This window comes from Carcharhinus amblyrhynchos, chromosome 6 (assembly GCF_965287045.1).
Source record: "Carcharhinus amblyrhynchos chromosome 6, sCarAmb.v2.hapA, whole genome shotgun sequence".
NCBI classification, from domain to species: Eukaryota; Metazoa; Chordata; class Chondrichthyes; order Carcharhiniformes; family Carcharhinidae; genus Carcharhinus; species Carcharhinus amblyrhynchos.
This window is the reverse complement of record NC_137329.1, coordinates 70981333-71005870: the sequence shown is the minus strand read 5'-3', so window position 1 is coordinate 71005870 and position 24538 is coordinate 70981333.

Here is a 24538-nt window from a genome sequence, read left to right as displayed (position 1 = left end):
AACAAAGGAAGCTATCAGCCTGATAATGAAAAAAATGAACATGGCATTACAGAGGGTAACAGTGGAAGGGTACGTTTCCGAATGGAGGGCTGTGACAAATGGCATTCCTCAGCGATCAGTGCTGGGACCTTTGCTGTTTGCAATATATGTAAATGATTTGGAGGAAAATGTAACTGGATTGATTAGTAAGTTTGCAGACGACACAAAGGTTGGTGGATTTGCGGATAGCGATGAGGACTGTCAGAAGATACAGCAGGATATAGATCAGTTGGAGACTTGGGCAGAAAGGTGGCTGGTGGAGTTTAATCTGGACAAATATGAGGTAAAGCACTTTGGAAGGTCTAATACAGAAAGAAAATATATAGTAAATGGTAGAACCCTTAAGAGTATTGATAGGCAAAGGGATCTGGGTGTCCAGGTACACAGGCCACAGAAAGTGGCAATGCAGGTAGAGAAGGTAATCAAGAAGGCATACGGCATGCCTGCCTTCATCGGCTGGGGTATTGAGTTTAAAAATTGGTAAGTCATGTTGCAGCTTTATAGAACTTTAGTTAGGCCACACTTGGAATATGGTGTTCAATTCGGGTTGCCACACTACCAGAAGGATGTGGAGGCTTTGGAGAGGATACAGCAAAGATTTACCACGATGTTGCCTGGTATGGAGGGCATTAGCTATGAGGAGAGGTTGGAGAAATTTGGTTTGTTCCCACTGGAGCGACAGAGTTGAGAGGAGACCTGATAGAAGATTACGAGAGGTATGGGCAGAGTGGATAGTCAGAAGCTTTTTCCCAGGGTGGAAGAGACAATTACTAGGGGCATAGATTTAAGGTGCGAGGGGCAAGATTTAAAGGAGATGTACGAGGCAGATTTTTTACACACAGAGTAGTGGGTGCCTACGACTCATTGCTGGGGGAGATAGTGGAAGTGGATATGGTAGTGACTTTTAAGGGGCGTCTTGACAAATACATGAATGGGATGGGAATAGAGGGGATACGGTCCCCGGAAGGGTAGGGGGTTTTAGTTAAGTCGGGCAGCATGGTCGGTGCAGGCTTGGAGGGCCGAAGGGCCAGTTCCTGTGCTGTAATTTTCTTTGTTTTTTGATATATCAGAGAGATTGTGGCATAGTGGAGTTGACGCTGGAAAAGTAATCCAGAGATCCAGGGTAATGCTTTGGCTTGAATCCCACCATGGCAGATGGTGAAATTTGAATTCAATAAAAATCTGAATTGCAAGTCACCATGATGCTGTCAATTGTTGTAAAAAAACTATCTGATTCACTATGCCTTTGAGGGAAGGAAATCTGCCCTCTTACCCTGGTCCAGCTTACACCTGACTCAAGATTCATAGCAATGCGGTTGACTCCTAAATGCTCTCTGAAATGACCTAGCAAACCGTTCAGTTCAAGGGCAATTATGGGCAGGCAATAAATATTGGACCAGCCAGAGACACCCACATCCCATTAATGAACAAAGAAAACATTTCAAAGCACAGAGTTTGAGATAAATTTGTGATAAACAAACTTGTATAACGCATCAGTAGAATCAAAAACCATAACATTCAAATAAAAATGTGTCAAATTGCTTTTGGTGCAGTAAAAGGACTTGAGTAGATACAGATCTGTCTTGAGGTAATTTTATGACTCATATAAAAGGACAGATATTCAGTATTTACAACCTCATAAAAATCCAGTATCCTTTCAAGAGACTTAAATGTTCTGTGGTTTTGGGAATGTAAAGTGTTCCTTCATTTATGAAGTTTTGGCATAAGGACACAAATCCAGTACTCTGTTGTTTCCAGCATTCCTATCAAGAAGTAAATGAAGTAAAGGCAATCTGTTTCGAGTTCCCAAAATTCTAACAATAGCTGTGAAGATGCAGCAATTGCTATTAAACATGACAAGAAAAGATAGAGAGATAGGTTTCAACAGTTATTTTTCAAAGGCACTACGATCAAATAGTCACTGTTGAGAATTTGCATCAGCAAAGGGCACAATTGTCTCTAATCACCATTTTGTTAATCACATTTTAGAGGTTAGTGTCGAGTTCCTCAAGAATAGTCTCTAAATACTCCCCAAGCCTGAAGTATGAGTCCCAAGGGAATGCAGTACCTCTATGTACAGTAAGAAGTCTCACAACATCAGGTTAAAGTCTAACAGGTTTATTTGATAGCACAAGCCACAAGCTTACAGAGCCACTGCCCCTTCATCAGATGACTCTTACGACTAAGTAACAGGACTAATGAGAAAATCTCTACACCTCTAACATTTAGCAAGAAGATGTGAAGCAATTAGTTTTATAGATATGCTGAACTTCAGCCTGGGAGAACTGCTCTTTCCACATTCTTAACAGGCAGATTGAGACAGTAGAGGAGACAAAGCAATTAATTTGAAAAGGAGGAACTCTTATACTTCACTTTTTAAAAGAAAAAGGACCCAATTTGTCAATCTTTACCTGATATGTATACTTTGTGTTTCTGGTGTCCTCTTCTCTGCACCATCTCCAGTGCCTCTATATCCTTGGCAATTAAGAGAACAGCCTAATAGGCTGTTCCTAATATCCTTTCCTGATAGGTATGACCTCACAAATCTGGCATCATTGTTGTAAATCTTTCTTGCACCTTCTCAGTGCCTTTGTTTCCTTTTTATAATATGGTGACCAGCACTGTACATCATTGGTGAACAGAACTGTATACTTCGGTCAATTGTTTCCCTATTAATTTCACTCCTTTGTAAGTAAATTTCTTTGTCCCATATGTTACATTCTTCTCTTTGACATAGATATATCAATTGCACAAAAATTGGTGAAGCAATAATGAAGGTTCTTTATTTGAAGAAAATACTATATGTACAGATGGTGTGAACAAGGAGACTATGTATAGTACATCTGCTCTCTACCACTGCTACTAATACATCATATCCTTTTGAGGCATTTGCGATTGACAGTAGTTCAAGATATGTCCTTTAAAAGATGTATGTACCTCATATCACAACATTATGCACTCATGACACTGTTATGATCCTTGGCCAGGTCTGCTTTGGGGAGAATAAGGACCAATAATTTTCTGTTTAAAGCAGATAATGTTTGAGATTCGGGACATCTGTTGTTGGAATAAAATCACAAGATTCCACGAGTTCTGAACAAAAGAAAAACTTTACAAGTTCAGAAAGATTAAAGAATTCACAATATGTATACTTTACTCTAAGATTTGGAGTAAGTATGAGATGTGGTCAAACACTCCACATTGCAGAGAAACACTGTTTCACTCGGAATTCCCAACTTCACCTTAGAAGTTCTCTCCTTGGAATTTTCTCCAAACATTGCACCACTGGGACGGCGTTAATAATGGTCCTTTCAAGATTCCTTCTCCCTGGATTTCCAAGTACATTTAACACTAGCTTACAAGCACAATTTCAGATCAATGGTGGTGCCAAACAGAACACCACTTTTCCAAAGAGGCACCTTTTCCTAACAACCCTCTTTACTTTGGCAAGTCTGCTCCCCAAAGCTCTTTCTTTAAGCTCACTGACCAGTTTCTGCCCTTTTGTCTTTGTGAAACATATGGGCAAGCAGATTGCATCAAACTGACTGCCCCATGAAAAGTTATTTTCTGACCCTTAATCTGATCTGATAATCTATCAAAACACTCCTAGAAAGGTCTCACTCTTGTTATGAGGCAGGAGCCAATGTAACAAGCATTAGAACATCCTGTACCTTAAATGTTACAATCCTGCCTGAATTTAAAATCCAGGTACACAAAGATCAATGGCTTTTATGACAACATGAAAACTAGTGTTTCACTTTTTAAGAGACTTGGCTTCCTTAAAATGCACATTAAAAGTATTTGGAAGCATCGTCCCGATATGCCTTTCAACTCTTCTTTCACTTGTTTCTCATAGTTTCTTATTTTTTTCCTTGTGTTTCAATCCACTGAATGAAGAAATATGCACAAAAGGGATGTAGAGGGAGCTCCATAAGTAATATGCTAGAGTATAAAGCAAAAGTAATTCCCAGCAGGATATAGAAATAATACTGAGTGAAATTAATCTGGGAACACTTGGCACATAAGCATGAAATTCTTCACTTTATTAACAGGAGGGTTAATAATCTGTTTATTTTTAAGTACATTAATGTCACTGAAATAGCACAAAGAAATTTCATGCCAACGTATCAAGCATCTTATGCTCAGATCACAAAGTGTAATCTTACTTCTTAATTAATTTTAAGCTAATTAAATTGAAAATAAGCTAAAGGTAAGAACAGGTGTTTTTGTATTTATGCAAGTTTTGCATGCATATATTATGGGAAATCACTGAATGCTTGATTAAAAATAATACCATGTATTTTCCTGTTATCCCCTTCATTTCCTGTAACTTATAATGGTGATTCTTGTGCCCTGCGCTGTTCCTGTCTGTAATGACTTCTGGCATCTGCCAAAGCTGCAGCATAAGTGGTTATGAGGAGGTGTGTGTGTCAATATCCCAAAGGAATGCTTTCTTTCTGGGGAAGATTAACCATCTCCTGAATGGAACTGCATGGCTGGAATTGTTTTTTTTGTTTTTATTCCAATTCAATCCAATCAAATCCAATTCAGAGTCTCAACAAGTGAGACATTCCTGATTCAAGCTGGCAAAAAGTCTGACAACACCAGGTTTTAGTCCAACCGATTTATTTGATAATACTCACAAGCTTTCGAGGGGACTGCCTCTTCGTCAGGTGAATGGAGAGTTCTGGCCTCAGACAGAGCATATAAAGCACAGACAGTTTAGAGATTACTGATTAAAATGCGAATCCTTACACCTAACCTGCTGTTCAAGACCTGAAGTGGCTGACAATGTGAGTGGAAGGAGCACTGATCACAGGTTACAGAGATGTGTATTGTCTCCAGACAGTACAGTAAGTGAGGTTTTGCAAACCCAGGCAAGTCACAGGGGTTACAGATAGTGCGACATGAACCCAAGATCCCTGTTGAGACCGTCCTCATGTGTGCGGAACTTGGCTATCAGTCTCTGTTCAGCGACTCTGCGCTGTCGTGTGTCGTGAAGGCCGCCTTGGAGAATGCTTACCCGAAGGTCAGAGGCTGAATGCCCGTGACCACTGAAGTGTTCGCCAACAGGAAGGGAACAGTCTTGCCTGGTGATTGTCGAGCGATGTTCATTCATCCGTTGTCGTAGCGTCTGCATGGTCCAGTACTTCACCGGAGCGGAGAAGCTACGACATCTTCTCCGGAGTCTTCAACATATCATTGACGAAGACGAACATCTCGCCAGGGCTATCCCCACACCCCCACTTCTTGCCTTCAGACAACCACACAACCTCAAACAGACCATTGTTTGCAGCAAACTACCCAGTCTTCAGGAGAACAGTGACCACAATTCCACACAACCCTGCCACAGCAACCTCTGCAAGACATGCCGGATCATCGACATGGATGCCATCATCACACGTGAAAATACCATCTACCAGGTACACGGTAAATACTCTTGCAACTCGGCCAACATTGTCTACCTGATACGTTGCAAGAAAGGATGTCCCGAAGCATGGTACATTGGGGAGACCATGCAGACGCTACGACAACGGATGAATGAACATCGCTCGACAATCACCAGGCAAGACTGTTCCCTTCCTGTTGGCGAACACTTCAGTGGTCACGGGCATTCAGCCTCTGACCTTCAGGTAAGCATTCTCCAAGGTGGCCTTCACGACACATGACAGCGCAGAGTCGCTGAACAGAGACTGATAGCCAAGTTCCGCACACATGAGGACGGTCTCAACAGGGATCTTGGGTTCATGTCGCACTATCTGTAACCCCCGTGACTTGCCTGGGTTTGCAAAACCTCACTTACTGTACTGTCTGGAGACAATACACATCTCTGTAACCTGTGATCAGTGCTCCTTCCACTCACATTGTCAGCCACTTCAGGTCTTGAACAGCAGGTTAGGTGTAAGGATTCGCATTTTAATCAGTAATCTCTAAACTGTCTGTGCTTTATATGCTCTGTCTGAGGCCAGAACTCTCCATTCACCTGACGAAGAGGCAGTCCCCTCGAAAGCTTGTGAGTCTATTATCAAATAAATAGGTTGGACTAAAACCTGGTGTTGTCAGACTTTTTACCGTGTTTACGCCAGTCCAACGCCGGCATTCCCACATCAAGCTGGCAAGGCAGCGCTCTCACCTCCTGTCTTGGGCTTGATCTACATGATCCAAGCTGATTGGAGTAGGCATAGCTCCTCCTCCAAAGCTTGATCTTATTTACACCTTAGCCAAAAGGCCGAGATGCCGCTTTTAAAAATTGCTTCAAATTAAGCTAAAACGTAACCTAATGCCGTGGATAACGAAGGAGGTGAAGGAAAGTGTTAAATTAAAAGCGGAGGCGTTTAGAGTAGCTAAGAGTAGTGGGCGAGAAGAGGATTGGGAGAGGTTTAAATGTCAACAAAGATTGACAAAGAAGATGATAAAGAAGGGTAGGAGAAACTATGAAGCTGGGCTAGCGCTTAATATAAAAAAGGATAGCAAGAGTTTTTATAAATATATAAAAAGGAAGAGGCTGGCTAGGGTGAACATTGGACCCTTAGAGGATGAGAGGGGGACTTGGTGGTAGGGGATGGGGAAATGGCTGAGGTCTTGAATAACGTTTTTGTTTCGGTCTTCACGGAGGAGGACGTGAATAATTTGCCGGGTGTTAGAATGGAAAGGTGGTAGGACTGGAGGGTCTCAATGACATTACTGTTACTAGAGAGGCGGTGCTCGACAGACTGGAGGGGCTGATTGTGGACAAGTCCCCAGGACCGGATGGAATGCATCCGAGGGTTCTGAAAGAAATGGCGGAGGTGATAGTGGATGCCTTGGTGGTTATTTTCCAAACGTCGCTGGATTCCGGGGAAGTGCCAGAAGATTGGAAAACGGCTAATGTTACGCCATTGTTTAAGAAGGGTGCCAGGCAAAAGGCGGGGAATTATAGGCCGGTTAGTTTAACGTCTGTTGTAGGTAAAATGTTAGAATCCGTCATCAAGGAGGAAATAGCGAGGCATCTTGAGGGGAATTGCTTGATAGATCAGACGCAGCACAGTTTCGTTAAGGGGAAGTCGTGTCTGACAAATTTACTGGAGTTCTATGAGGATGTGTCTAGGGCGGTGGATAGAGGAGAGCCGGTGGATGTGGTCTTTCTTGATTTTCAGAAGGCGTTTGACAAGGTACCTCACAAGAGGTTATTGCAGAAGGTCAGAGGACATGGAGTTGGGGGTAGGGTGTTAGCGTGGATAGAGGATTGGCTGTCAAATAGGAGGCAGAGAGTGGGGGTCAATGGGTGCTATTCGGATTGGCGGTTGGTGACTAGTGGAGTGCCCCAGGGGTCGGTGCTGGGGCCTCAGCTATTTACCATTTATATAGATGATCTGGAGGAGGGAACCGAGTGTATGGTGTCGAAATTTGCTGACGACACCAAGATTGGTGGAACGGCAAATTGTGCGGAGGGTGTGGAGAGTCTACAGAAGGATCTAGATAGGCTGGGCGAATGGGCCAGGAACTAGCAAATGGAATTTAATGTTGGCAAGTGCGAGGTGGTCCACTTTGGTAGGAATAATGGTAGGAAGGACTATTACTTACGTGGCAAAAAACTGCAGCAGGCGACGGTGCAGAGGAACTTTGGGGTCCTTGTGCATGAGTCGCAAAAACCCAGCTTGCAGGTGCAGCAGGTGGTCAGGAAGGCGAATGGGATGTTGGCCTTCATAGCGAGGGGGATTGAATATAAAAGTAGGGAGGTCTTGCTGCGGTTGTATAGGGCATTGGTGAGGCCGCAGCTGGAGTACTGTGTGCAGTTTTGGGCGCCGTACTTACGCAAGGATATTTTGGCCTTGGAGGGAGTGCAGAGGAGGTTTACTAGGCTGATGCCGGAGTTGAGGGGGTTGAGCTATGAGGAGAGGCTGAATAAACTAGGCTTGTACTCGTTAGAGTTTAGAAGAATGAGGGGAGATCTCATTGAGACGTATAAGATAATGAATGGAATGGATAGGATAGAGGTGGAGAGACTCTTCCTGCTCAGAAAGGACAGTAGGACTAGGGGGCACAACCTCAAGATAAAGGGGGGGGCGGTTTAGAAAGGAGTTGAGGAAGAACTTCTTCACTCAAAGGGTGGTGAATCTCTGGAATTCTCTGCCCGTTGAAGTGGTGGAGGCTACCTCGCTAAATATTTTTAAGACGCGGGTTGATGGGTTTTTGATAAGAGAGGGGATTAAGGGTTATGGGGAGAGGGCGGGAATGTGGAACTGAGCCACGACAGATTAGCCATGATCTTATTGAATGGCGGGGCAGGCTCGAAGGGCTAGATGGCCTACTCCTGCTCCTATTTCTTATGTTCTTATGTTCAACCAAGCACAGCATGTCGATACTACACATGATCTTAGCCAAAAGGCCAAGAAGCTGGAATTGTTGACATGCACTGTGTCTCCAATTAGTGTCCGGCTTCAATAACTCACTCTTAATTGAAGATTGAACCCATGTCCAGGCCAACTAAGAGAAAGCCCCCCCATGAACGTCACAACTGTGACTGTTATCTCAAAGAGTTGGTTTTGGGACTCGCAAACGGTCCTGACCCCAGAGGAAAAAATCCTGCTCTCACTTGTTGTCAGAATCTAAATAGATCAAGTTACTTTGGATAATGACTTGAGCATGATGAAATAAGTTTTCTCCTGTAGCAGTATGCATAACTCATTTACCATTGCCATAATTATTAAGGAGGTGCCATGATACCTGGAGAGATGGTGGTGTACTGGTAATGTCACTGAACTAATAATCCAGAAACCCAGGGGACATGTGTTCAAATTTGGAAGCTGGTGGAAGAATAATGACCATGAGACTATCAGCAATTGTTTCAAAAACCCATCTGGTTCATTCAGGTCCTTTAGGGAAGAAAATCTGCAGTCCTTACTCAGTCTGGCTTACGTGTGACTCCAGATTCACAACAATGTGGTTGAGTCTTAACTGCCCTCTGAATGGCCTAGCAAGCCACTCAGTTCAAGGGCAATTAGGGATCGGTAACAAAAACTGGTCTTTCATAGAAATCCTACAGTGCAGAAGGACGCCATTCGGCCTATCGAGCCTGCACTGACTCTCCGACGGAGCATCTTACCAAGGCTCACCTCTGCCCTACTCCTGTAATGTCACGTATTTACTCGGCTAATCCCAATAACCTCTTGGGATACTGAGGAGCAATTTAACATGGCCAGCCCACCTAACCTGCACATCTTTGGACTGTGGATAGAAACTGAAACATCCAGAGGAAAGCCATGCAGGCACGAGGAGAATGTGCAAACTCCACACAGACAGTCAACCAAAGCTGGAATTGAGCCCTTAACGGTGTTATTAAGCGGAGATCGGTCCTCTTTCTGAGAACTAATATCGAACCACTCAAAGAGGAGTACTTTGACTCTTAATCTGTTAAAAGTGTGTGAGAAGTAATACAAACTGCTCTTCAGCAATTTTTAGTGGTTAAATCAAAAATAACTACCTGAGACACTCAGTAAAATCAACAAATAACACCTTATGTCTCAAACTAACAGTGAACAGGTTAACTATTAACAAACTGAATAAAGCACTATTCTAATGGAATGCTGTTTAGATAAATACAATTTCCACTTATCAACAAAAGAAAAAGAATTTTTAATCACTCTCAAAATTACAATCTAGTTTGATGTCTTGCAGAATATTTTGTCTTCTTTCTTTTTTGCTATCTTCACTGTCGAGATGAGGCTTTCTTTCAAGACAAAATGCAGCTATGAGAGCCAGCCGTTTTCTCCCGCCCTTGCTCTCTCCCGCTGTCTGAGAGCTGAGACTGGTGGCAGATGGCACATGCTCTCCCAGTTTGTGTCACTGTCCTCTTCTTCATTACATGATCAATATTTCCCACAATATGATTGATTCTCAGGTTATCAAAACATCAATTTCAAATTCAATAGGTGTTTGGTATGTAAGCGCTTAATTTAAACAGGGCAAAATTCCAACATTCATATGCTTGAAGCCTGTTACCAAGCTGTTTGGCCTTTGATGTTTCAGTCTGTGTACTGGCACCATATGCACCTGCATTTTTTTTAAACTTTTGAAGTCTTTTAAAGGGATCATGCAGAGCTTTTTTTCCTAGCATTTTTACAATTTAAAAAATAATTTTACAATAACTTCACAACAGTAGCAACACCCACATCCTTCCAGACAATTTTTAAAAATGACAAAGGTAAACTCAAATAAGCTTTGCTTTTCAGGCCTGGTTTAGTAAACAAGCTTCACTGTTTACAGGGGAATGATCAATTCTTTATTTATGATAAACACTTTGCTTTCCTTGTCTGCATCCCAATTATTTCAATGATTGGACTGGACATTAACATGGTGAGCAGGTTGGGTAAAACACACCTATGTAGGTTCATTTAACTCTGCCAGTCCAGCACAAACTGACAGAACAAGCAGCGAAAAACATGCAGAATACTTACCTACTTAAATCTTGAGCAGTCCTGATTAAACCTCACTGACCTTTAAGGTGAATGAGATGACTGTTTAAGGCAAGAGAAGCGTCTTAAAATCATACACATGGATGCTGTGTTACATCAGTGGGTGACAGAACCTGACTCACAGAAACACATTGGAGCTGCAGAAAAATTAGATGTGCAGCATTGAACATATGAGCATAGGGTTTAGATTTAAAACGCTTGCAATTTGAGATGTTCTAAAATCAATTGGAATGTTTATATTGTAATAAGCGGGCTCATTGTAGAGTGATTCTCGCAATAACATGCCATTTGAATCTTCAACCATATTGATGTCCTTGCTAAAAATAAAGTCTTAATCTATCTTGTATTTCTTATTTTTAATCATTGCTAATAAATTAATCATTTCAATAAAAGTTTTGCCTTTCTGGGCTGACTGAAGCTCACCATTTGGCCTGCAATAGAGAGTTCAGCACAAATTATAGTTAAACAACCTACAACAAGATCTGGCATTTTACCACTTACAAAACATTCAGCTGTTTGTTTCCCTTCATCCTTGGGGAAGGCAGCTAAAATGTCAGCACTGGTCATTTGGCCAGCTGTGGGTGTATTTGTGCCAGCCTTCTTGCTGAGAATGAACACCAGCAGCTTAGCGGGTTTATATTACACAAATTTTCATGGGATAAATTTGAGGGCCCCTTTCTCTCTCCTAACAAACAATAAAAGCTTCCTCCAAGCAGGGTTTGATTTGAAAAAAAGTAAATAGCCAAGTTCACATTGTCACCGATAGAATAACTGTGAAAAGATGGATTTGATTTACAGTCCCCTAGTTCATGTTGGTGTAATACTGACTAATTTACCACAACAATCATGCCTGTTGGCTTACACTCAAGGTAACATGCAAATGGTTGGAGAAGAGTATAGAAGAATGCAGGTTAACTCTGACTGCCTTAAGCTAAGGCTGAGATTATTTAAGATTAATGTACACTGAGCAGTTTTACATATCCTGTCTTATACAAGGTATTGAAGCCATTGAGTTGAAGGGTTCAAAATAGTAGCAACATTTGAAAAGGTAAATAGTGAAAAATTCATTCCATGGTCAGTGGATCAATACAGGACAATGTTATTTAGGATTATAACGAATCATAAGGTGTTAAGAACCTACTGATGTTACCTATAAGAGTATCTCAAAACCCTGAAGGATAACTTAGAAAAATAAAAGCAAATTACTGCAGATGCTGGAATCTGAAACCAAAAGAGAAAAGGTTGAAAAATTTCAGCAGGTCTGGCAGCAACTGTAAGGACTAATGTTTCAAGTCCAGATTACCCTCTGTCAGAGCTAAAAGGCACAGAAAGTGGGAGATATTCATTCTCTCATTTGGGGTTTGTATCTACTGATATTAATGTAGAGTGAAGGAATAAAAGATGAGTCATAGCCACAAAAATAAGGGGGAAGGCAGCTTTCAACAGTCCATAGAGACAATAGAAGGTGTGAATGGACGAATGGCAGAGAAGTTGATATTAAAGAGAGTGGGGGAGATGTATGGGAGAGAGGTAAAATTGAGAAAAAGGGGGAAGCAAAGGGAGAATGGCAAGTGGAAAATGAGGACAGATTGTAGTTTTCACCTCACCTGCATTGTTCACCTCAGTAGATGTGCATGCAAAAGTGCAACTGTTATCAATCATTAGCAGAATTTTGAGTCAATCTAGCAACTCAAAACTGGGCATCTATGAGGTGCTATGGGCATCAGCAGCAGCAAAATTGCATACAACAGTAATTGCAACCTTATTTCATTTGATTTATTATTGTCACATGTATTGGGTTACACTGAAAAGTATTGTTTCTTGCACGTTATACAGACAAAACATAATGGATAGCACAGTGGTTAGTCCTACTGCCTCACAGCGCCAGGAACCAGGGTTCGATTCCCAGCTTGGGTCACTGTCTGTGTGGAGTTTGCACATTCTTCCTGTGTCTGCGTGGGTTTCCTCCCACCGTACAAAGATGTGTGGGTTAGGTTAATTGTCCATGCTAAATTGTCCATTACTGTTAGGGAGATTTAGGAGGGTAAATAAGTAGGGTTATGGGTATAGGGCTTGGGTGGGATTGTGGTCAGTGCAAACTTGACAGTTCAAATGGCCTCCCTCTGCACTGTAGGAATTCTATGATCTAATATTCTATAACTTCATGGGGAGCAGGAAAAGTGAGCGTGCAGAATCAAGTATTGCAGTCACAGATAGGGTGTAGAGAAAGATCAACTTAATATATAATAGGTCCATTCAAAAGTCAGAGAAGAAACTGTTTTTGAGTTGGTTGGTACGTGTTCTCTGATGTTTGTATCTTCGCAACAGAAGAAGGTGAAAGAAGTTATGTCTGGGATGTGTGGGGGTCCTTGATTATGCTGGCTGCTTTTCTGGGTTGCAGGAAGTGTCGACAGCATAAATGGATGGAAGTCTGGTTTCCGTGAAGGATTGGGCTACATTTATAACACTTTGTAGTTTCTTGTGGTCTTGGTCAGAGAAGGAGCTATACTAAGCTGTGATACATCTGAAAAGGATGCTTTCTATGGTGTGTCTGTAGAAATTGGTGAGAATCATAGTGGACATGTGAATTTCCTTAGCTTCCTGAGAAAGTAGAGGTGTTGGTGGGCTTTCTTAACTATAGTGGCAGCGTGGAGGGCGCGGGACAGGTTGTTGGTGATCTGGACTCCTACTTCGTTAACGTTGATGTAGACAGGGGCATATCCTCCACTATGCTTCCTGAAGTCGATGATTATCTCCTTCATTTTAAAGTTTTTTTAAAGTTAAAGTTTATTTATTAGTCACAAGTAAGGCTTACATTAGCACTACAAATGAAGTTACTGTGAAATTTCCCCAGTGGTCACGTTCCGGCGCCTGTTCAGGTCAATGCACCTAACCAGCATGTCTTTCAGACTGTGGGAGCAAACTGGGAACAAACCCACGCAGACACGGGGACAATGTGCAAATTCCACACAGCAGTGACTCAAGCTGGGAATTGAATATGAGTCCTTAGCGTTGTGAGACAACAGTGCTAACCACTGTGCCACCCACTGCCATTCTGGGGGAGATTATTGTCATTGTACCATTTCACTAGATTCACTATCTCTTTCCTGTACTCCATTTCATCATTGTTTTAGATCCGACCCACTACGGAGGTGTCATCAACTTGAAAATGGAATTGGAACAGAATTTAGTCACATAATCATAAATGTATAAGGAGTATGTAAGGGTTTGAGGATGCAGCCTTGCTGGACACTTGTGTTGAGGATAGTCATGAAGGGATTATGGCCTAGCATATCCCCCATCAAGCCAGGGAATTAACTTTGGTTCAATGAACAGTGCAGGAGGGCATTCAGGACCAATGCCAGGCTTACCTCAAAATGGGTTGTCAACCTAGTGAAGCTATAATGCAGGTCCTCTTGTGTGCCAAACAGCATAAGCAGCAAGTGATAAATAGAGCTAAGCAATTCCACAACCAATGAGTCAGATCTAAGCTTTGCAGTCTTGCCACATCCATCCACAAATGGTGGTGAATTATGAAACAACTAACTAGACAGGGATGAAAATGCAAAACAGCAAAAGCTATTGGTTGTTCTTCTCCAGAAGGCATTACATCTGAAACTGTTTGCCCCACTGCATAATGTGAAACATAGCAATCAAGCAGTAATGGTAGCTTCAAGTTAAAATTTACCAATATTTCAAACTTGTGCAAAGCATCTTTGAGATCCTTGTATGCTTTCTTACATTCTGTTATCCAGCCTCATGACCATTTCACATATAGTAAGTTATGCAATGGCATCAATAATGTAGCTACGTTAGGAACAAATTTGCCATAATAATTTACTACTTAAAAAAAACCTCAATTGTGTCACATTCATTGGATGTGGAGCTTCTAAAAGAATGTCTATCTTTTAGCTGCTTTATTCAGGGCATTACTATCAATAACATGATCCAAGTACTGGACTGATGTCTGGAAAAAGTAACACTTTTCCTTCTTGATATGCAGACCATGTTGCTTCTAAATTTTCCAAGTGTTCTTATTCACTGGACTCTGTAAATTATATCATCTAGCTAACATTGTACATCAAAGAGAGGCCACTTAAATTCTGATCCATCAGTTTTTGGAATAGGACTAGTGCAGATGTTATTCAAAAGGACAATCTTCTGGAAACCTTTATGAATAATGATGGTAGGCAATGGTGAGATTCAGAAGCTACATTTGTCTATAAATATGCTTGTGAAATATGTCTTGTTGAATTTACGCCCACTGATAATGTAGCAAACAAATCTTCAATTAAAGGAAGCAGATATTGATCAGCACACAACACTAGATTCACGGTTGTTTTAAAATCACCACAAATACAAACTAAACTATCTCCTTTTATGACAGCTACAATGTGGGTAGTGCAGTTACTCATTGTAACTGACTCCAATACACCAGTGCTAAAAAGTTGTACGAATTATTCTTTGACCTTGGGACAAACTGAATTTTGTCAGGCTTTTGCTTTGGGACTTTCTGGTGACTCTTAGACTTTATCTTGAGTTTCACTTGAACTCCCTTCATTGAACCAAATGTCTCTTCAAAACACTCATGTATTTATCCAAAAAATGCTATAGGTTTGTTCTGGCGTCAAGCAATCTGTTCCCAGCATTCTTTTCTAGAGGATTAGAATACAAGAGCAGGTATGTACTGCTGAGGCTGTATAAGGCTCTGGTCAGACCCCATTTGGAATATTGTGAGCAGTTTTGAGACCCATACCTAAGGAAGGATGTGCTGGCCTTGGAGGGGTCCAGAGGAGTTCACAAGAATGATCCCTGGAATGAAGGGTTTGTCACATGACAAGAGGTTGGAGAGTCTGGTTTTATACTTGTGGAGTTCAGAAAGATGAGGGGGATTTAATTCAAATTTACAGAATACTGAGAGGCCTAGATACAGTGGACATGGAGAGGATGTTTCCAGTAGTGGGTGAGACTAGAACACAATGGCACAACCTCAGAATGAAGGGAAATTCCTTTAAAACTGAGATGATGAGGAATGTCTTCAGCAAGAGGATGGTGAATCTGTGGAACTCATTGCCCACAGAGGGCTATGGAGGCCAGATCATTGAATATCTTTAAGATACAGATAGATGGGTTCTTTATCAATAAGGGGATCAAGGATTATGGGGAGAAGGCAGGAGATGGGGATGAGAATAATATCAGTAATGATTAAATGGCAGAGCAGATTTGATGTGCCTAATGGCCTAATTCTGCTCCTAGGTCTTATGGTCTACCCAAATTGTTCTTCTGAATATACTCCTGAGGCGAGCTAGTCTAGCCCATCATGCAACAATTCTTAAATCGACTATCTTTGCTCCAGCGCTTGCATGCTGAATGGTCCATTTGGCATGTTTGGACATGCTTGTTGCTGTTTTAATTTCTTGTGAAATAAGATAAGGCATATGAACAAACAGGGAATAGAGGGATATAAGTGGTTGGTTTAGATAGGTAAATATGATAGGCACAGCTTGGTGGGCCAAAGGGCCTGTTGCTATGCTGTACAGTTCTTTGTTCTTTTTGGGCAGTTCCCAACTTGTGGATCGTCATTGAGGACCATGAGGATGGGTAGGGGATCGTAGGCTGGTGCTAGGTTAGTCTAAGGTGTATAAAGGTCCACAGGGGTGAGTGAAAAGTCATTAGATGATAAGGAGTGTATGAGGAGCTGGAGGAGTGGGTGGAGGACATGAGGAGACCTGAGTTGCAATGAATGGGGTGCATTCTTGGGGGTTGAGGGATGAGGGTTATTTTTGGCTTTATTGTTTTGTTTTATGCCGTTTATCTATTAGTATCACAAGTAGGCTTACATTAACACTGCAGTGAAGTTAGTGTGAAAATCCCCCAGTCGCCACACTCTGGCACCTGTTCAGTACACTGAGGGAGAATTTAGCATGGCCTATTCACCTAACCAGCACATCTTTTGGACTGTGGGAGAAAATTGGAGCACCCGGAGGAAACCCACGCAGACACTGGGACAGCATGCAAACTCCACACAGACAGTGCCCAAGCCAGGAATCAAACCTGGGTACCTGGTGCTGTAAGGCAGCAGTGCCAACCATCGTGCCACCCTGGTTACTGAAGCAGGCCTTTAGTCAGTTTGCCTCAGCACTTGGCAACCTTTGTGACTTTCCCTTTCAGGGGTCGGAAGCCTTGTCTTTAGTTAACACCTGCCCACGTGGATTGAAAATCTGCAGATCTGGGGCACTTTCACCTAAGTCAGGTTTTACGCTCGCAACTTGGGGGAAGAATCTAGCCCAAATAATACATTTGCAAGGGAATTTTGTAATTATTTGAACAAAGAACAAGAACAAAGAACAACACAGCACAGGAAACAGGCCCTTCGGCCCAACAAGCCCACGCTGCCATTTTAACATTGTGAGTGCCCTCTTCTACCTATGACCTTTGTCTACGCCTATTGGACTCCACAATAAAGGAATTATAACCAGATTGAGGGACACCTAATTTAGGGACAATTTGTTAACACCAATCAGCCTAAGAGCATGTTTTTGGGGTGTGGGAGGAAACTGGAGCATGTGGAGAAAACCCATGCAAGCACAGGGAGAATGTGCAAACTCCCGCAGGCACTGGCCCAAATCCATGTATCTGCACAGCAAACAGTGATAGTCACTCAGCTGTCATGTTGCCCGTCAGATGGTCCAGTTTAAGCATACACAAAACGACATAAAGCACTAGGCAACTCTCGAAGCAACATCCAAGAGCAGCCCTCGCACGACCCACCGCGTGTATGCCCCTCGTTGGACAACAAGGCAGACCGAATCACCTGTGGATGTAAAAAAAAATTATTTGAAGATGGAAAGTATTAAGGGATATGAAGAAAGAGCAGAAAAAATGGACCAGTGTGTACCACAATCAGCACAGACATAAGGATTGAATGATCCCCTTCTGTATTTAAATCCCCATGATTGAGAGACATCCTTTCATTCTCATCTGCTGTTAAACATCATCTGTGGAACGTTTGAACAGATTTCTGAATTGGATGGGAATAGAATAATTGCATGGTCAATACTTGTTACTAACTGCTGTCTATTTGAATGGGCGGTCTTATTATTTGTAATTTGGATCTAAAGAGGGTCAGCAAAAAAAAAAGATCAGCCCACTTTACTGTAATATCTTGTCAATAGAGGGTAGAATTGGAACTCAGACTGATGAGTACATGAACAGAGTGAAACTGATCTATTGCATTGGCATGAAACAGATCGGCAGCAAATTGGTAATCAGAGCTTCATTGTATCTGATCTTCTTGCTATTGAAGGTCACTGTGCAACAGTTCAGACTCCTTTTGGTGATTTGGTTCCTTATCTCTCTCACTCTTACTTTTACTTGGTTTGAAATTTAAAAATTAACAATATTTTCCAAGTCATGAGAAACTAAAGGTGGCATGCTGAAAACTCAGCTGCCAATTCGCTGCAAACACTTTTTGCACAACTGGCATTGACTACTTCAACTCCCAATGTGTCTTATTCAGTATTTAACCCTTATGAAACAATTACTTGTAAATGTAATTACAAAACACTTCACTTACAGACTAGAGCATCACAAATATGATCCAAGAAGAATAGGATTAATATGGGATTGAACTTTGTGCAAAGTATGTTAATCAAGCACAGTGACTTATTCTTTTTATTCTTTCACAGTATGTGGATATCGCAGACTAGGTTGGCATTTTTTTTGCCTATCCGTAATTGTACTTGAGAAAGGTGGTGTTGAGCTCTCTTCTTGAACTGCAGTCCATCTTCTGTAAGTGCACCCACCCTACTGTTAGGGAGAGAGTTCCAGGATTTTCACCCTGTGAGACCTAAGTGACTGTGATATATTTCCAAGTCAGGATGGTGAGTGGTTTGGAGGGGAACTTGCAGTTGGTGGTTTTTCCATGCATGTGCTTCCCTTGTCCTTCCAAGTGGTAGTTGCTTGGTGAGTTGCTTCAGTGCATCTTGTAGATGGTGTGCTCTGACCACTGTGCGCGGTTGTGGAGGAAGTGAGGGGGTAAATCTCCCATTTCGCTACACTGAATTTTTAACACAGTGAACCAGAATATTTAAGCAGGGCCCGGATTAGCGTGATCCGCGCTGGGCATCCGGCCCTAAACACGTCTCCCAGCGCCGGATTTCCAGGCTGTCAGTTACATAAGCAGCACGTCATTGTAATCAGTTTTGAATGCAATTAGTAGGCCTGGGACTGAAATCTCCAGGCCCATTATCCTCTCTCCCCACCAGGAATATTTCACTGCAGCAGGGTTTACATACTGTAACTCTCCACTTGCAGGGAACTGGCGGCCTTCTTCCGCTGGAGTAAAAGGGGCAATCGGACCCTCCAGCGGATTGGGTGGAGGGGGAACGTGTGCCTTGGGCATTGGCACCACCCCTGGGGTAGTACCAAGAGGTCATGATGTGGGTATGCCGGCGTTGGACTGGTGTAAACACAGTAAAAAGTCTGACAACACCAGGTTTTAGTCCAAATAAATAGGTTGGACTAAAACCTGGTGTTGTCAGACTTTTTACTGTGTAGTACCAAGAGGGCAGAGCTAAATGATGGCAAGGCCTAATGGGGCAGGGCCTGATGGGGTGATTGTGGGAAAGGCCCACAACCTGTCTGTAGTTGGGATTGGAGGGGGAGAGAGGGACGCCAGCAATCGTGGCTGGCTATCAAGGGGTGGGGGAGCGTAGATTGCTGGAGATTGGGGCAGGCTGTGAGGGGAGGGCTCAGGGCCGGTGGTCCAGGATGTTCAGGGGGCCAGCGATCAGGCCATGGTTGGGGATGAGGTGGGGGGAGGAGGGCCAGTGTTGCAGAGTTGCGATCATGGCCATATTTGGGTCTTGGTCTGGAATCGTAGAATCCCTACAGTGCAGAAAGAGGCCACTCAGCCCATTGAGTCTGCACCGAACACCAATCCCACCCAGGTCCTATCCCTGCTTAGCTACCTTGCTAATCCCTCTAATTTATCACATCCCAGGACACTAATGGTTAATTTGGCAATCAATCTAACCCAAACATCTTTGGACTGTGGGAGGAAACCAGTGCACCCAGAGGAAACCCACACAGACATGGAGAGAATGTGCAAACTCCACACAAACAAACAGTGACCCAAACTGAGAATCGAACCTGGGTGCCTGGGGCTGTGAGGCAGCAGTGCGAACCACTGTACCAACTTACTCAGGCAAGGATCCAACTTCAAAACTACACCAGATGTGCACCATTGTTTGGGGTATTAGAGGTGAGCATTGTATACAACAGCACAGTTCCTGGTGGTTAAAAGGACTTGAGCGTGACTGGCTCAGTAACATTCCATTGAACCAGGGTGAACTGGGGGACCAGTGCGGAGGCAGGCACAGATCGCACTACTCACCTTATGCCCAACTTTGCCCAAAAACCGGCACAACACGATGGTAAAATGGAGCCCAATGGTGGGATTTTCCGACTTTGCTCACCTCAAGTCCAGACAATCCTGCCCAAGGTCAATGAATCTTTCATCGTCCTTGTCCTGTCCACTATAATTCCCATGACGGGCAGGACGGGAACATTCTGCCCATTGGGAAATGATTCAACACATCTGTGTTTGCTTTGTCCTTCCCTGACCTGTACACGTTGTTATACTGGTAGGCTGACAATGTGAGAACCCAGCATTGTATTCTCAGTGAGTCTATGGGAGGAATGCACTTGGATTCACTGAAAAGAATTATCAATCGTTTGTAGCCAGAACATAGTGAAAGAACAACCATAAAGTTACTGACGAAACCATTTCACAGCAAAAACGATGGCTAGACCTTCCTTGTCTAACTGTGAATATCCCTTCTCAGCTGTTGACAACGTACGTGATGCAAAACCGGTGGGTATTCTGAGTCATTTTCTATCAGCTGAGGGAGTGCTGCCCCAACACTTTGGGACACAGCATCACATGACCAAATAGTTTCTCTATCTTGAGCAAAGTGAACCAGCAGATTGTAGCAGTGCTGTCACGTCCTTGAAAACTTCCTTTTGTACTGACCCCCACTTCCATTTCGATTCTTTGTGCAGAGATAGATACAGTGGTGCCAACACTTTGAAAGGTCTGGCAGAAGCTTCCCTTAATAATTTACCATGTCCAGAAATGATCTGAGCTTTTACGCACTTCTGACTTTGTCTTCCACAGGGTCAGATCCTGCACTGTGACTTTATAACCCAAATATTCCATACTCTATGTCTAGAAGATGTACATGCTTCCCTTCAGGCACAGCCCTATACCTGAAAATCACTTTAATATTTGATCCAAATTGCTGAGGTGCTCCTCTCAGTTTTCTCTGTGATCAGAATGTTGTCCAAGTAAACTGCTCCATGAGGAATCCTCTGCAACAGATTGTCCACTGTCCTCTGAAAAATCTCCAGACTGGAAGACACACCAAAAACCAGATAGTTGTATTTGAACAAACCCTTGTGAGTGTTGATTGACTTTTTTGTGTCCTCTTTTATCAAAAGCTGCTGATAGGCAAGGCTCATGTCAACTTTTGAGCATATCTTGTCTTCTGCAAGCGTTGAAGTCAAATCCTCCAACTATGGCAATGAGTAAACATCCAGTTTGGGGGCCTGATTAATGATAAGTTTGTAATCCTTGCATATGCCCCCAATATCAAGAACAAGAACAATTGGAACCACCCAGTGTGATAACTGAATAGGTTCAATGATTGCAAGATTCTGCAGACACTCCAAATCTTCCACTTCTCCTTTCATGGCTTAGAGAACTGTGCTGGGCTTGAAAAGGTAAGGAATAGCCTGAGGATCGACAAACAACTTAACTGTAGTGTCATGCAATGTATCCAGTTCATTTTTGAAAACCTCAGGATATTTCTGAATGAGATCATCTGTGTGTGTTTAATCTCACCCTAGTTCAATGGAATGTTACTGAGGCAGTCACTCTCTAGTCCCTTTTGCCACCAGGAGCTGTGCTGTTGTTTACAATGCCCACCTCTAACACCCCAAACAATGGTGCATATTTGGTGTACTTCTGAAGTTGGATCCTTGCCTGAGTAAGGGCCAGCACCTGCTTAGAACTCCAAGTCTTCCAGTCGATCTCCTCACTAATTCCAGACGCAGAGGCTCCCATGTCCACCTTCACCTTGATTTGTTTTCCGTCCATTTCCACGGTAGCATAGAAAAACTCACTCACAAACATATTGTAAGAGTGCTCCTCTGCCAGGTCTGTGTAGGTGTTGTGTAGCTGACTCAGACTTTTTTGAATTTAAATTTCTCTGTTCAGCCTTTGACTTGCTCTGAGCACCCCTGCATTTCTTAGTTAAAGTATCCTTTTAGTTGCAACTGTGACTAATAGCATCCAAAAATTTACAATGACTCACTTAGTGTGTCCGTCCACACCTGAAACATTCAACTGCTTTCACCTTCTTGCTTGCAACCCTGAGAAATTTCTAGAGTCTTCTTCAAAGTCAATGGAAAGTCAGTGTGGCTTCTCCCAACAAACAGCCGACCTCATTAGTGCCACAGATTAGTTTTTCCCAGAGCATGTCCATCAATACTGCTCCAAACTACGTTGAGTTGTCTTAATTCAACTACAGTGAGGCACAGACTGCCCCATCTTCTGAAAATGACTATTGACCTTGAAATATTGGACAATCACCGAGGGTTTAAGATTGTGGTGATTCTGAATAAGTGTAAGCCCAGTTTCTTCACTAGCTTGTAAGTTTTCGCCCCACAGACACTCAGAAGAATTGAATGCTTTTTAGCCTCATCTGCAGTTCTATTTGCCAAGTCTTCTAACCTTTCCACATAATCAGTCCAGTCCCTGTGTCCTTCCACAAACTCACTGATAGACACTGCTACTAACCTGCTTTTCATTGGTAAACTTACAAACCTATTGATCAGAGCCCTCAGCTGCCACTCATGTTGCAAACTAGATGCTCACTGTACAAATCTTCATAAAGCCACGCTGAACCTTGAATTTTTCTTTTCCTTTTACTTGCCATTTTCTCCTTGTCCCCAATAAGATGTGGTAACTTGGTTACAAAAAGACATTTGAATGCACTGTGATATTTAACCTTCTTTACTTATAAAAATATTAAAACACAGTACAGCATGGACTTAGAACTAGAGGCAGCTAGTTACTTATGTCCCTCGTGGTAAGACTAAATTGTGAAAGCCCGCACTACTGATAATGTCATTCATGCGTGCTCATTTTTGCTGAAGTCATCAACTTACACTTGCAAATAAGAAGATGCTTACTACAATACTCTATAACAACAACAGCTTGGCCAGATGGGTAGGTATTAAGAATTGTCTTAAAGGAGGAGAGAAACATGAGAGTTTAGGAAGAGAATTCCAGATCTTAAGGCCTAGACAGCTGAAGGCTTGATCATCAATGCTGGGTAATGAAAATTGGGAATAAAAGCAGAATGTGATGGATAAAGTCAACAGGACTGGCAGCATCTGTTGGAGAAAGAAACAGAGTTAATATTTTGACTGTTGTACAGAACTTCTATCTTGAATGAAAATTGGAGATGTGCGAGTGGCCAAACTAGCAGAGCACAAAGATCTCTGAGTGCTGAAGGGTGAGACAAGGTTATAGGGTAGAGAGGGGCAAGGCTATGGAGGAATTTGAAAACAAGGATGAGAATTTGAAGATCGATGTGTTGTCAGACTGGGTGCCAAGGTAGGTCAGAAAGCACAAGGGGTGATGGGTGAACAACAATAGAATCGGCAGCTTAGTGCCAGCAGTTATAGAGGTGTTGCTAGGATTTGTAGCAGTCGGCAGCAGCTGAGAACAACAGAATTAACTTTTCAGGTTGTGCACTTTGATAAAAGCTTCATCAGGGTAATTTAAACTGCTAGAGAGAAATTGAGTATTCTTTCCATGTAGTTGAACAAAGTCTGTTTTTTTTTCAAATTTTTGCTTCATTTTACTTTTTAACAAATCCAAACTTAACAGTCTGTTGTCTGTTAATCAGAAAGATAACTTTATGGTGATAATCATAGAACATAGAACATTACAGCGCAGAACAGGCCCTTCGGCCCACGATGTTGCGCCGACCAGTTAAAAAACAATGACCCTCTAACCTAAACCAAACCCTTTCCATCCATAAACCTATCCACGGATCTCTTAAACGCCGCCAAACTAGGCGCATCCACAACTGCAGCAGGCAGGGCATTCCAATCCCTCACCAACCTCTGGGTGAAGAACCTACCCCTGACATCCGTCCTATAACTACCACCCCTTAATTTAAAGCTATGCCCCCTCGTGCTAGCTTTCTCCACCCGAGGAAAAAGGCTATCACTGTCCACCCTATCTAAACCTCTGATCATCAGTCTGTTACTTTATTGGGCCTTTTATAATGGTCTTCCATTCAGGGTTATGTCACATGTGAGTGTAGTTCCAATTCACAGGAAGCATCCTTTATGCCAGAAGAAAATATCTGGAATGCATCCATTACATGGGCAGAATTTTACCGGCACGTCCGGCCGGGTTTCGTACGATCGCACCAGAGGCCAGTGGAGAATGCCATTCTCCGAGTCTTGCCTGACCCCAGACTCAGAGCAGGGATACTGATAAAATCCTGTCAAAGTGTTCCAAAGTTCTAGGGGAAGAATGAATCTGAGTGGGAACCATAGGCAGATTTCATGATTTCACCATAGTGAAGGTGGAAGTGAAGTGATAAAGTGGAATCTTCTTTTGGTGATGGCTGATTCCTAATCTATTAGAGACAGGCAACTCCTCGGAGCAACAGCACCACAGAGGAGGCCATGGCTGTGGTCAGAATTACAGCCCCTAGAGTCCCAGACCCAACAGAAAGGTAAGTCATGTGGGAATAGAGGTTTCTAAAGGTGGGGGTCTGGGAAGGGGAGAGAATAGTCAGGACAGGAGGAATGGCTCTCAGCAGTTAGAACTCCGTTGCCCAATACCAATGGCTTGATTAAACTCTGAGTGCCTTTGATTGGGGGTCGTCCCTCACACACATACGACAGGCGCTCTTTCACCAGTTGTGCAGGCACATTAGCAGGCTGGCCTGGCGCTC